General features: G+C 43.0%; 1 protein-coding gene across 1 annotated transcript in view; it reads right to left on the bottom strand.

Annotated features, from left to right (window-relative positions):
• The window catches only part of LOC128298275 (serine-rich adhesin for platelets), a 66,729-nt gene that overhangs the window by 16,576 nt on the left and 34,956 nt on the right, over positions 1-15,197 (bottom strand). The window lies entirely within an intron of this gene.

Below are 15,197 nucleotides of genomic sequence, written 5' to 3'. Positions count from 1 at the left end.
TCATGTTTAACCAGTGGTACCTGAATGGGAATACCTACTTGACCTTGGACATATGGAATCAGTTGCAGTTTTCCAATTGTGAAAGACGTCGACTTTCGACGAAATTATGTGCAGTGCGGACGAAAAGCAGGAATGCATAGTAAGGAACATAGGGTATAATCTTACGCAAGATTCTTAAGAACTGCTTAAGTGTAATTTGGAGTACTCGTGTTAAAATGATATGATGCATATGGGCATCACAGTCTAGGTGGGAGCTGAACGCAAACAGGACGTGTGGTATATTTTTACGATACATTTCATTCGTGATAACTGACCAAGGTTCGGGACTAAGAAACTACAATGGCCAAATATCTAAAACACGATGCAAGATGTCCAGATCAGACAAATGGCTATCTCAGACTAAGAGATCGCTAAGGCTCAATATCTGTAAAACCTTAAAAAAACAACAATAGCTCTATGTGACTTGGCATATGCTTTGTGGAATAGTTTAGACAAATTATTAAACTAAATGAAATAAAATCAACGTCCACCAATTGGGATGAAAACCTCTTTTTAAACATCTTTGAGTTTACGCACACAACGGAATTCTGTTGCATAGCCCTGTAACCGGGCCGATTAGCTAGTCTATTCATCAAAATGGTACGAGGAAATGAAAGTGGTTGCGATTAAATTAACAAGCTGCAAAGTATTGCTTTCCAACAACATAAATGAGCATAACAAATTGTCGATCGGTTGTTGGCGTTGTTGATGCTGTTTTTTTCTGTTGCTGACCGTGTGCTCCTCCTTCCGTTTGAATTTTCATTTACAATTCCACACTTGTGGTGTTTTGCGCATTTTATTCGCCACCACCATCGCTGTTGAGCAATCGTTAAATGGGTTTGCTGCCGGACAGAAAGATGGAAGGTGTGTGTTGTTGCCGTAAGATGCCGCAACCAATTGTTGATGAGCTGCTGATCAGGTTTGCTGACTGCTTAACGGCCTTTATACGTGTCGCGAAACGGCCAAACAGTGCAAAACGTGTTGTTTTGTTAAATCATCAGCCACACATACAGTTGTTTATTTCATGCTTTATTTTTTGTTATTCAATAAACATGTTTTGCTTCTTTCGAAGAGCACCATATTCGCGAAATAAAGCGTGAGAAGGAAAGTGCAGGGAGCTTTTAACTTTTAATTGATGGACAATCGTGCTGCGGACACACCGGAACACAACTGGTCGATGTACCTGAACGTTAGCCACCTGGTTTGATTCGATCGTTCCACTGTGAGGTCAGGTTACCGCCTTATGCTGGTCCGAAAGTAAAGGCAGCACGTGCTTCCACACAGTCCGATTGCAATGCTTGCGTTGCGAAATTGCACATGGGGACCTGCAGAAGCATGCGCAGGCAACAACAATAGTCAAACGAAAGCGAATGCAACTGTGTTCACATCCACGTTTTCAGTTTTCTGCAAACTGCCACAGGGGGGACTACTTTGCTTGCCCTTTTCTTACGGCCATTCTTTGATAAGAACGAGCTTGCAAATGGTAGCATTCGCAGCAGTGCATTGATGGCGCCAACGGCAGCAAAAAATACACGCGACTATAGAACCCCAGCTCCATAAATGGAAAACACAATGACGCATATGCTCGTTGCACCGTGGCGCAATAGGAACTACGAGAACGATATGCAAACGAAAACCACGTAAGAGAGTAGGGCGGGAACGTACCTCAACAACATCGTGCTAGACAGTCAGTAAGTAAAGCAAAAAAAAAAAGGAAAAGAAAAGGGAAAACAAGAGAAATTGTGAACGCATGCACTTGAATGCACTTGAATGTATCGCTCGCTATAAGTGTAAGTGGGTTTGGCGTGGGTCGAGGTAGAGATTGTGCTATTGATTTTACGATTCCAACGCGTGAGTCATAATGTAAAGAATAGTTGGAAATTATTGCGAATATACGTACAGAATATTATGTTTACAAGAAACTTTGCGACATTGTTCCCTAAATTTGTGAATAATGTCAACTTCAACATTAACTTCAATGAATCAAATTGTGATTTTCTCTACTAAAAGGAAGTGGCTTTCAGTGCGAGCGATCTGCATCGATCGAAACAAATGGAGGTGATGAACAAATGTGATAGAATTTTCCATTCACTATTGCTGCAATATCACGTGCATTGAGAAGTAAAATTTTTTGACACTTGTCTATTTTCAGATATCGTTCGATGCTCTCTTTCGTTCTTCACCGTTGTGAACTTGTTGAAAAATTGTTTGAGCTGTGAAGATCACTATAAAGATTATCGCCTTAATAATATCAATCAATGCCCGAACTTCGGTATTGATGCAGCATCGTAACCGATCACGATCGAGTCGCCGATCGGCCAATCCAATATCCTGGTTTTTCTGGCGAAAGCACCACTACTCCTCGATCATGAGTATCAGAAGTACCTCCTCTGCCCATTGGACGACCTAAAAGAATTTACGGGTCAGGATCGCCCGGTACACTAAGGACACTGACCAGCCCACCGAAGCCTGGCGAGTCTAATTCGTTGTACGACAGTGAGTTCGTCGTACAACTCGTAGAGTGGCTCCTCCATTATCATCCCTCCTCACATACGGAACCAAAAATCCTTCAGAGCATGTTTGTCTCGGAAGTGTCTAAGAGAGTTTCTTCAGTTTTGGACTCCATGCCATGCCCAAAATCATGCCTCAGATGTGAGTATCGAAACTACCGTACTTTAGCGTGTATAATGCCCCTTTTTAGATCAAAAATGACCAAAGTTCAATTAAAGAGGTCGTTATACACGGGTAGTAACTTTTCCGTTCTAGCTTTAAGCATTAAAGGTCGTTTTGTTGAAGGAAAAGGATGGATTGATTAGACAGGGGGATGAATCTGTGATTTTTAAAAATGCTTAGAACAAGAGACTTGGAGCTCTTACGAAAAACTAGAAATGCTAGTACTGGATGCATGTAGAGGTCATCTACCAGCAGAAGTTAAACAAATGGTTCCTCAAAACAAAACGTTTCTGGAAGTCATTCCTGGAGGTCTAACCAGTCAGCTGCAACCACTTCCGTTTAAGGGTTTAATAAGAGAAGAATGGAATAAGTGGATACAAGGGGCTAATTCGAACTCGACTCCTTCAGGAAGAATGAAAAATCCACCATTCCAGATACATGTCAATGGGTCCTTTCTGCATGGAGACGTTTCAGTGATGCGATTGTCATTAAATCCTTTAAAAAATGCGGAATCAGCAGCAATCTTGATGGAACTGACGATGGTGCAATTTATGAAGATAGTGATGACGGGGCTGATGACAACGAAAATGTGTATGAAAACACCAGTGAGGAAGATATGAAAGAGTATTATGAGTTGTAATGTTCAAAATTAATTGTAACAATAAAATTATTCCAATTGTTAAAAAAAGAAAAAATCTTTTTTTTTCCAAAAAACTTGGATAACTCTTCTGGGGGGTCGTTATACACGCTAAAATACGGTGTATTAGTTCTATATAGTGCCAGCTTCGTTAGTCGTGACAAGATGTTTGGAGTCGAGATGTATTCAGACTTTAGAATTCCCTCAGAATAGAATTCCTTTTTAATTCTGCAAAAAAGAATTCAGTCCCAAAATTAGTTTTAGAATAAACGGCAAGCCTCAATCACACTCTTCGCACAATTCGCATTCGATAAGCCACAGTGTTACTCATAAAACATCAATCCACAATGAAATATGACACACCACCGACACCACTGGAACTTGGCGTTGGAAACTTACTTGTACACCCAATATTAGAACCAATCCTATCCTATCTAATCCCAAGAAACAATAAATACAATGTGCATTGCACTCTCGACTATATTGCAATTTATCTTGAGCTTAGCAGAAACAACCATACCATAATGCAAAAGACAGGCAGCCAAACGGTAAGTACGTTAAGCGTTCGGCACGCTCTCGGCGAAAGACAAATGTGTACATAGCGCTTTTCCATCGGTTCGTTCTACTAATTTTGCAATTCATTCGAATGTGACCTCGAAAGTCGATTCAATCCAATGCGCGTTTGTCGCCGTGCACTTCCTTGCCTACCCGACGATCGCCCTCGCAAACCTAAACCAACAACAAACCACAATTATGAACGAAAGTGCTCCGGTGATAAATGTTGCTGGTGCAGCACACACAATAATGCTCGAAACGGCGTACATTATTACCACATAGCCCGTGTGACGTTAACGTTCAACTTCAACTTGGCGCTGTGTGTGCCCTTCAAGAAGCAGCAGACCCACTGCACACTGGCTTCTTCCACCATCGTCGTGGGTCCTCTTCTCCCGGTCGCCGGTACGCTCGAATGCATTCGCGCCTGTGCATCGTAGGGCTTCTCGGCACGGCATCCCGCCCTTTGGGGTAGTAACCCCAATGTCGCGTCCACAACCACTGGTTTGCTTTTGTGTTTTTTTTTGTCTTAAAACCCCTTGCCTTTTGTCTCGCTGGGGTGATCAAAGTGAAGAATTATTGAAGCACCGTGGCAGGGACACGACGCTAGAAGGAATAATGCATCCCAAATTGACAGCACAATGACAAACGAAGCTTATACACACACAGTTTTTCATTTTAAGCACTCATGCAACAACGAATCGAGCAACGAAAATGACAATACATGAAAAGCCCTTATCGTTTAAAAAAAAACAACAACACAAAAATGCATCCTTTCTTTCTGCAGACATTTGCATAAACGACGACATAATGTTCACGTGGTCTGTCTTCCGGTAAAGTCAGGGTGGTGTGGCTTTGGTTGACAATTTTTTTTGTGCTGTTTCGTTTAATGTTTGTTATTTTCGTTGTTTTACGGAAGTATTATAACCGTGGTAACGCGGTGGTGACAGTGACTGACGACAGACAGGCAAAAGCAATCACAAGATGAGGAGTCGGGAAAATCGTTGGGAACGTACGTTTACTGTCGGTTGGAAAATTTTGCACCCCCAGAGCACCTTCGACAGTACTGGAATATGCCGGAAAGGTTGGTTTGCTTAAGACATCAGCGAAGGTGACATTTGGTCGTCGAGATATCCTGCACCCAGACGCGTTCGACAAACAGGGAGATTGTTTTCGCAATAAAGCAATTTTCGTGTCCGTCACGCAAATTGAGCCGCAGCTCGCGGAATGCCCGTCCACTGCGTCCACAGAGTCAAATGATTTGCATGACCGCACAACGAATCCGTGGTCTGCTGGGCTGCACAGCACTGTAGTGCATAATACGAACCGATACCCGGGCAACCAATAAAACGGCCAGTAACAACAATCGCATTTGTTGCCGGGGACGTCCGATTCACTCCTCCTACGCCACAGCATTTCCTTCCACCTTTTCTGGCTGACTGACTGACTGCGGTTACCGAGTGGACATTATGTGAGCAAGACATTTATACACCATCGACGCTACACACAAGCCAAAAACAGGTGACAACTGCGTGTTGCGGGATTTTACGGCATTCGCCAACAGCTTGAACGTGCTTCCACCTTGGCCACTGGCAGGTATGCCTGGTAAGCCACCACCAGCGCGCACCAATCACAACGGAATGAAGGTGAAACCGAACGGAACGACGCTTGCAATGATCCAATTTGTGTGGTACATTTTTGTTTCTCGATGATGTCATTCGCGTGCTTTTGATGTCATCAGCATGAATGTATTTACTTGCAGTGTATTAAAACACTAATCAAATCACTGTACAGGCAGTCCCCGAGATACGCTATTATAGTGGACCGCTATAATCCGGGAAAACAGAGTCGACTTCCTTCTCTGGACTTAATTTTTTCACCGAATCAGGCAATTTTAAGAAAGAATACATTAAAATAAGTTAGAAAGAAATGTTTTAAGTGACAAAACAAGGTATTTTCGACCAATTTTCCACCATTTTGCTCAAATTTTGTGCTACAAACTAGCTCAGCTGTCAAATTTCCTAAAACCGCGTATCTCCGAATCCGCGTATAAGAGGAACCGCGTATCTCGGGGACTGCCTGTACTCTGTTTTCCTTCACCGAGTTCCAAACTGAGTTGAGTTCAAGACGAACTACATTCATCAAAAGTATTAAAAAGACCATGTGCTAAAACATTTGATACAATTGTTACAAACGTTGCTGGAAATCCAACAGTCTACAGTCTAATCTTCTATCTTAATTAAAGACCTTGAAGCACACAGCACTTGATTCAACGCCATAATAAGAGAAACGAAATAAGAGGGCGTTGGGCAAGCTAATAAAGGACTATCGCCACTTGATACATTCTCTTCCTACTCAGCAGACGTTTGTCCAAAACCCACTGCCTGGACACGCTATTCCGGGGGGGCCCGAAGGCCATTGACTACATATCCAGCAGTAGAGGTTCGGTCAAGCTGCCACCAAGGAGCTGAGTTTTGGTAGGAGAAAAGCGTGGGATTTTAAATGTTTTCGACGGTAGCCATCAACAAATTTACTTTGTATCGGAAGTTTTGATGGCCTGTAGCACCTTATAGCGGTGATCATCGTGATCTTGACCTTAGTCAATACAACCTGTCCCACACCCGTTTGCCGGACTGATGTCATTAGTCATACACACCTACACGTGCCCACTTGTTGGATTTGTGAAGATCTTGATTTATCTTTTCTCTTCTAGAATACCCTCAGGAAGTCAGGTGTCATGTTTCACGTTCACAATCGTGAAAATTCCTAACTACATCCACAAATATTAAATTAAATTATATTTCTTAAGAATGGGCAAAAAAGCAGCATAATCATTAAGACGCCGTTGATAGACGAGTGACATTAATGTTGTAATTCCATCACAACATCGTTCAGTGTTTGTTGATCTCGACAAAACTTACAGCGCGCGACCACCAAACACCATTTCCATTTATGTTCAAAAGGAATTCCTGGAAATTGCATCTCATAACTATCAAACACATTAATGCGTTAGTTCTTCGCTACACGAAACAGAACAAGCAGACAGCAAATGGGGAGAATTAAAACATCTGCCCGTCCGCCCCGAATTTTTCGGCGCAATGGTTTAATGAAAACATTTCCATCTACTTGTTTGGGCCATGGTGTGTGAAAGCTAAAGTTATTCTCCGAGCTTTTTTTTTCTTTTTGACAATTCTCACCATCATTTATGTTGGCGTACCGCGTGGCGGACCGCACGCCACGGAATGCAAAAGGTAACTCCCACCAACAACACGCGGGGCGGCGAGTGAAACAAATCTAACCCATCGTCGGTCGTCTTCCTTTCCGGACAACACATTCTCACGGCAAACGGTGAAGATACACGGCAGATCGGGGGAAGAAAAAAATGATGTGATCTGTGCGCTGTGTCGAGACGTTGTTTGAGAGTGAATTCTTATGGAATTTTTGATTTTATCAAAATTCTACGTGACTGGTGTGGTGGTGTGTGGACATGAAAAAACCCAAACCCGTGTCCTCTCACGTGACTTTTGACCTTGACTGTGCACAAACATTTTCAAACAGTGTGGGATCACTGAACCTGGCTGAACTTTGTCACCGAGTGTCAAAAAGTGAGTAGTGTAACATATTATGCAAAACTATTCAGCCCCTCTTCACCTGGGTTTGTTAGAGATTTTCGGCATTGGATCGGGATGGACCGAACGATGACGTACAAGTGGTCGCATAGCGCTGCCCTAATGTCTTCATGGCTCTCTGTGCACACAAATCATGCACAGAACGAACGGAAACAGTTGAAGCGGGGATGATGGGAAAGGGAAAAGTAACCCGAAAAAGTTGTTTTTGCCGAGTACGAATAAACATTTTGGAAACATCTCATTTTCCTCCATCGGAGTGTTAGAATTTTGGGATAATCGGGTACGCCGCAACTTTCATACCGCCATGCCATGTCATTATCATTTGCTGCGCACGGTTGGTTAGATGGCTCTAACTTTGAAATGCGTCAAATAGCACATGATTATGTTTGTTATGTTGCATCAAAGCGAAATGAATGGGGGAACGCAGAGGGTAAGGTTAAAATTACACACTGCAACCTTACATCATCTGCATAATGCATCGAACGATGCAAGTGATTTTGACTTCATTTTGCCATCCTTTCGTCTAACCATCCCGGGGGGTTGTGTAAGCTCGGTTTTATTATTTGCATCCAGTCCGTTTCGTCAGTGTCACACAAAGCCAAGCATCGGGATTAAGGAACTGCAACTAGGTACCGTGTTCTCCCCGTTAAAAAGATCAACCATAGAATTTATGATGCTCTGACTGTGCATGACGACGACAGGACGGTAATGCATCATTTTGTGCAGCACATTGTTGTAAATTCATCAAAATCCCACCCCCTTTTTGATTACACACAGCAACGAGCAACGGACGAGATCAGTCCCAAGGCGTCACACACGTGTACGCAAGCTGTGTGGCAATAATGTCAAAACAAGACGCGCTTTTCGCTTTGTGCATTAAATGATGTGGTGTGCAAATGTGTGGATTATATGCTTTTGCTTTTATTTCGGTTTGGTGTGTGTATTAATATGCATGCGATTGTAGCCCTCGAATAAGCGCGGAACATCACGTGCAAACCGGAGAAGAACAAATGAAAATTAATGTACGTTCCGAATAATCAAGCCTGTATTATATGCTTGCGTACGGTTACGTACAGAGTTGCAAAGTTCATTGGCTCATCATCAGCAAAAGCCGAAAAAATAAAACATCAACGTAGAAAGTTAGTTGACACAATAAAAACAAGGACAAATCACATTCAATCGCTACAAATGGCACATCCCGTGCGAAGTTATGCACTACAAATAGAAAGGCCCCCAGTTTCTTATGCCAACATCCGAGCGATCTTCCAGCGATCATCAGTGGTGTGACGGCAAGGCAAACACCGAGCCACTGTTCCCTAGTCGCCGCCTGCCAGCTGTCGGTGAGCGTTTTTAAACAAATTAAAGCACAATTAATTTATGTAATGTAACTTCATACGCCCGGTGAGTAAAATTGATCGCACTTTGCGTGGCAGGCGTATATGTTCGCTATTGAATGCGATATACATTTTTTTTGATACAAATTTCCTATCGCATTTCACGCGCTTGCATCATTTGCATCTGTGCGCATTCATCAACTTCCCGAAGTGGGACGGATGGTTGTAATGTACGACCGTGTGCTGGTACGTGCCCGCTTCCGCAATTCGTTTTTGGCGAATGAAAGGTGAATTATGAGAGAGAAAAAGAGAGAATGCAGTTTGCTGCCACAGTAACATTGCCGGGTACATGGTTTTCGGTGTTTAAAAAACACATAAGCTTTTGCAGGGCAAAATTTTCCTTTTTTAAAGGGAATTAATTAAATTGGATTTATGTTAAAAACGGAAAAAATATGAAAAAAATTAAATGAGTCGATTGAAAGCGGGAAAGGCTTTTAAATTTCCTTCTATATCACAAACAAACAAAGGGTAACTGAAATATATTTCATTGGGTAAGGGGGTATATTGCGCTAGTTCTTTTTTTCAAATCGCTTTTTCAACAGCAACACGAAACATTTGAAATATGAGCTTAATACAAAAAAATGCATGAATAGAGAATTGAGGCTAACAAAATGACAGAAACAGTTTTTATTCCCTGTTCTGTCACGCCCAAGCAGCGAAACACAAAAAAAAACCGCCGGCCGAGGCACGTTGATAAATGTGCGAATGGGGCAAATAGATGGAATAGCAAAACAAAAAATGGCACACGAATTTACGCCCCTGGCCGGAATCAAATTTGACCATCCGTTACCTTTAAGGCTTCGGGGTTATGTTTAATGTTTTTTTTTTCCAACCCGTTTTTATGATTCTACTGTACGCAGCTTGACCACACACACTTCCTCAACGCACAACGCAATTCTTTCCCGCACCGAATTCACTTCCAGGCAGCACGTGTGCGGGAGCACTTTTTGTCACATGAATTTAATTTCCTTCTTTTTTTTTGAATAACATTTTTCTTCTGATGGATGCAGTACCACACGTTTAAGCGATTTATCACATTCTGCGCGTCGGCTAATTTTCAGTTAGCCGTTTGTGTTATGGACATTGATAAAGTGCTTAACTGTACCCGCGATGCGGGCAAGAATTTTATTGCTTTCCCTACTTTGACATTGTTTTACTATATTAGCACATTGTTATAATATGCTGCGTTTTAGGAGAATGTGGGCCGAAAGACCGACAAGCATTGTAGAACATTTTGAAAATGAAAGGTGTTCATCATAACTGATAGCTATTTGATTAACTTGTTATAACACATTAAATTAAATATTCAATTCGGCGCGTGTTATTAATGCCTGTTTGACTCTGATCCTATCCGAAAATGCTTTATTTGTGATATCATCTGGTGGCTTTGCGTTATTTGTGGTGCTGCTATGATATCACTCGGTATGACAGCCGAAGTTCAAGATTCGAGTTTTAATTATCGTAGACATTCAATACTGCAAACACTTGTAAAGAATGCTCCACAAAAAAAGTTAGCTAGTTCCTATGAATTGAAAGGCGCAAGATGTTAATTAGCTTTAAATTTAAGAAGGCCAAATTCAGCAACACCAACATGCCGCGTTTGTACCATGATTTACAGCCTGTTCTAGTGAAATGATCGTGTAGCTTACGAAATGGGGCCAGCCACAGAAATTGGACGATGTGGTTTATTGTAAGGTGACGATCGCTGGTCACACTCCTACGTAGAAATATTACACCTATGATAGACCTCATGAGCATCTTGAGCACAAAAAGCTACGCTCACTCGGGACCATCTGGTCAGAATTATTGCGCATTGCGTAAATTGGGAACGTGGATGTTAAAATCTGCTCCAGCGAGTTTAAAGAGCACACTACGAAGATCACAAACACAGAGGGGACCGCTACGCAGTACGCAAAAAAAGAAAGATAAAGTACAGTTAGGCTTGCCGCCGTCGTACCAAGAACAGTTGGGCCCCGCGGGTCGCTAAACCGCGAAATGACGCACAAGTGTATGTGTGCCTCATCATCGTGCATGTGCAACGGACTTCTAGCGAACGGACCCGAAGGGATTTGATTGACTTCTTCCGTTCCGGTGGCTGTTCTCTTTCCATCTCGTGCTGCCGTAATCAGAGGGTCTTTCGCTTGATGCGTTGCAGTACGCGCGTGCACAAAGATGTGTATGTGTGTGTGCGGGGATCGCAGTTTACGCAGAACCACATGCACACACAAACGCACACGTGGGGGTTTGGGAGGAAACGCGATACGATTTCTCGCCCAGCACACTCAGATCAGAAAGCAACGGGTTAAGACGATCTCGTGCTCCATTCTACACCGCATGCAAGATCACGATCTCTGCTTACAACTCTTTCCTTTCGTCTGCTTCCACAAACTTTCTCGCTGATCGCGGGGGGGGGGAGGAGGGTTCTGCCTCCAGATTGACGTACGGGGTGGTGTCTTGGAGCAACCCGGAACCCAATGGCGATCCCTTCATGGAGGTTTGTCTCTTCCGAGGGTTGGGGTGTAGTGTAAATGTAGCAGATCATTCCCGTTAGCTGCGAACCCCCAATACCAACCAACAAAAGGGGAGACGAAGAGTGACCTTCTTCTTTCGGGCCTGTTTTCTTTCCCACTGCGGCAATGAGCGCCGATCGAGGATTTCTCCGTGCCTTTTCCTTTCGAACACATACACACATGGTGCGGCACTCCAACACCACGGCGTCGTGTTCATGGAGCAAGTGTTCCAACCCACTGGGCAGCATCCAGTGTCCCGAAATTATGCCATCGTAAGACGGCAGGTTGACGCGCTAGCGAGCGTCCCGGTGGGGTGAAGAACATTCGACTAATCGAGGCAAGTAAACAAGTGAGCACAATTTACAATACCGCACACCGAGCGCACAACGACACGCAACACGATTCCTTGAGCGACTTTTCCTCTTCGGCCCGCTTTCAGGCACAGCTTTCGGTGAAGGGGAATGCGCGCGCGTCGTTCTTCGTCGTTCGCGATGATTCGCGATGAACCGTGCACAGTCATTGGACTCATTTTTAAAGCCGGCACACACCACCACGGAAAAAAGGTGCGTCGCCGCCGACCCATTTTGACCGTTGGCTGGCCGTTTTTGTTGGTTGATCGACCAAAAACCTGATTTAACTGTCCTTTTTTTTGGGGGGGGGCCCAGGGGGGAAGATGTAACACGAACACGCACAGCATGAATATGCAGGGGAAGAATGTTGGGGGCCGCCCCTTAATATTCACGTAGCGCAAGGTTGTTGGTTGGTGGGGTGATGGCGGACAGTGTTCCACAATCTCGAAAGTTAGATCAAATTTCGAATCCGAAAGCTGTTTTGTGACCTCATTCTTATGGTTTACCTGTTCGTAGCTCTGTTGTTGTAGAACAGTCACTTTATTACTGAGCAGTGCAAGAGGTTATGATCGGATATTAATGTCATGAAATTAACACCGTACAATCTGATTTCTTTCGCAAAAGAGAATTATCGTGCAGAGGAGATTTGAAAATATTCTGACCTCCAGGGAATGTCTTGGTGTATAGTTACATATGGACCCCAGTTATCTATTTCGCAAATGTATTTGATAGTATTACATGTTACTGCGATCTCTCTTGAGTTATCGGTGAATATTATGTGTTGCTTTTAAAAGGATAAATCCATGATCTTGGAAATATTAATACTGATTACTTTCCGGCTTGAGGCATCGTATGCCCTACTGCCAATAGTGATATATTCAAACAACTTCACAGTCGGCACCCTGAGTTCTTGAACAATGTCTTGCTAACAAGCTCTGGTAACTGGATGTACTGCTGCTGATTACCACAGCAATCAATATGCTGGTCCGTTACCCAATTGCACTCGTGCTACCATTGTGCCAACTCCCCCCGGCCGGTTCACGGTTGTCTCCCTGCACGGGCACAGTCTATGCTATTTTATGCTTCGCGTCACTTGCGCAATGTTCCGTGTTTGCTCTTTGCAAAGGTGAGAAAATCGCAAATCAGAAAGGGGGCGCGCGACTGATATTGAAAAAAATAAATAAATAGATAATCATTGGGTATCATGATGCAATATCAATCACATTAAAAACGTGCAACGCTGCAGCCTTTCGCTAGCAAAAACCGAATTTGGATGCCAGTGAAGGAAAAGGGCATTTTGTAGCACTTTCACCTAAAGGATGACCGAGGCGATCGTTTGATCGGTAACGATCTGTTGATACATTTTTCTAAGAGGCGCTGGAGTGCGATTTTAATTTTTTCATTTTTTGTAAGGAAACTCTCGACAAATCACATACTTTTTGCGTATTTATTCATTTTCTACCAATGTGTATATTATTTATTGGTATATTGGCATATTTGGTAAATTTTAACTGTCCGATTGTACGACTATTGCTGGATACTTCTCTTTTGCACTAAAAAAGGGGAAATTGTATCATGGATGTTTATTGATGCGTGACAGACAAACATAACACCTTTGGATTGCTCGATCGAAACTACCGTGGAACAACAAAATTAACGCTCAATATCAAGACAGTTGAAGCCAAACTCCCGGTGAAGTCGGGTGGGCGCTATGGTGGCATTTTCCCAGCAACATTGTTAGCGTCACTCGATTGTCTGGCTTCCTCTTTTTTTGTTTTACACGCACGCGTGCACAGCGCATTAATGTGTGTTATTTCATCGTACCAGTCGTGTACGCGAACTTCCACCTTTCTTTGCATGCGCGCGCCGCGGCATGGCTCTGCTGTTGGCTACGTGAATTTCGTAAGTGCGCTTGAACCGCAACAATTGCACTAATTTGCACGTTTGGAAGCTGCTGCCGGGATCGCGGGCGGGTTATTTGATGAGAGCATCCAGAGCCCCATCCACCATTTCCGCTATTGTCAATCGAGAAAATAAGCTGTTTGGTTTACAAAAATCGTCCCGCGCTGGCGAATGAAAGAGCTGTTGGCTTTCAATACATGGGACCAGGTAGAATCGGTATCGCTTCACCGCTTTACGACCAACAAAACTTTGGGTAGCTGAGTTCCGTGAGAAATGTTCAACGATCCAATTAAATGTAGCCCGGCGACTAATAAGAACTGCTTAAAACGCCGATAAGCCAACACATTTAGTCTACCAAGATAGCGGGGAAAAGGCAGCGAATGGGCAATTATGAAAAGTAGATAAGACCACAGTTTTACGGCCCATCAAAAGATGGATTAGATGAAAAGCAAAACCCCAAAAGCCCACTGACAACAGCGCCGTTTGCATCAAACGAACGATGCGACGATGCAGCCATAAAAGCGCACCACTCGGAGCCGCCATCGAAACGGTACCCACCCATCACTTTCACTGAAGGGATTAGTTTTCGATATCGTGCAAACGGATGGATCAAAGTGTGAAGGCATGGCCAGCAGAGGCAGTAAACAAACAAAACTAGTTCTCGTATTGTTATCAACATTTTTTTTTTATATTCGAGTCTTTACGCGGTGGTTTCACCCATCGCTGAGGCTTATGTGCTTATGTGAGTGGAAATATTAATCAATTAAGCCGATAGGTATTGTGGTAATTCATTTGAATAATGGACCAATTATTTATTATCAATTTTTTTTCTAATTTAAAGGACACATTTATGCAGAATATCTCTGAAAAGAATATTTTAATTAAGGCCACCCGCGTTATCTTCTTTTGTTGATGGCTGTTCTTCACTCTTTGTTTGAATTTTTGTGGTTGTGTAATCTATTAAACCCGATGCACCGAGGAAGCTTGACAACCCCCGTGTCGCCGCGGGAAAACAAAGAAACAACAAACCACTGTTTTCTGACTGTGATTGCAATTGTAATCCCTGCCGGTTTTACTTCCCTACATGACAGTCGCTTATCAGCAGAAACAGCGAAACATTTCTGTTTTCTGCTGCAACAGCAGTTCGTTCGGCCGGTCGAATTCCTTTCACAACCCACACCCCACCGCACTGTTCTGTTGGACTCGGACATTCGTTACGGTCATGCACTGATATTTCTTATCTTTCCGTGGGTCCTATGTGGTCAAGTGATTCATTTAAACGCGGCAGGAATTTGAGTGGGATTTTCAATTTTATTACTCGATGTTGGGAACTATCCAGTATTAAAGAAAATTAGAATATCATTAGGAAGATTGCTTTCTTTTAATTTATCAACTAACTATTGTACGAAGCCGGGAAGAAATACAAAGTGATGTATTTATAATAAGATATCTAATTCTCATTAGGCTTCAAATGTTTTAAGATAAGATATAAAATGTCCCATATTTTGGAT

This window comes from Anopheles moucheti, chromosome 2, assembly GCF_943734755.1.
Source record: "Anopheles moucheti chromosome 2, idAnoMoucSN_F20_07, whole genome shotgun sequence".
Taxonomy (NCBI): Eukaryota; Metazoa; Arthropoda; class Insecta; order Diptera; family Culicidae; genus Anopheles; species Anopheles moucheti.
Note: the sequence above shows the minus strand (reverse complement) of the source record. Positions and strands in the feature narration are given on the sequence as shown.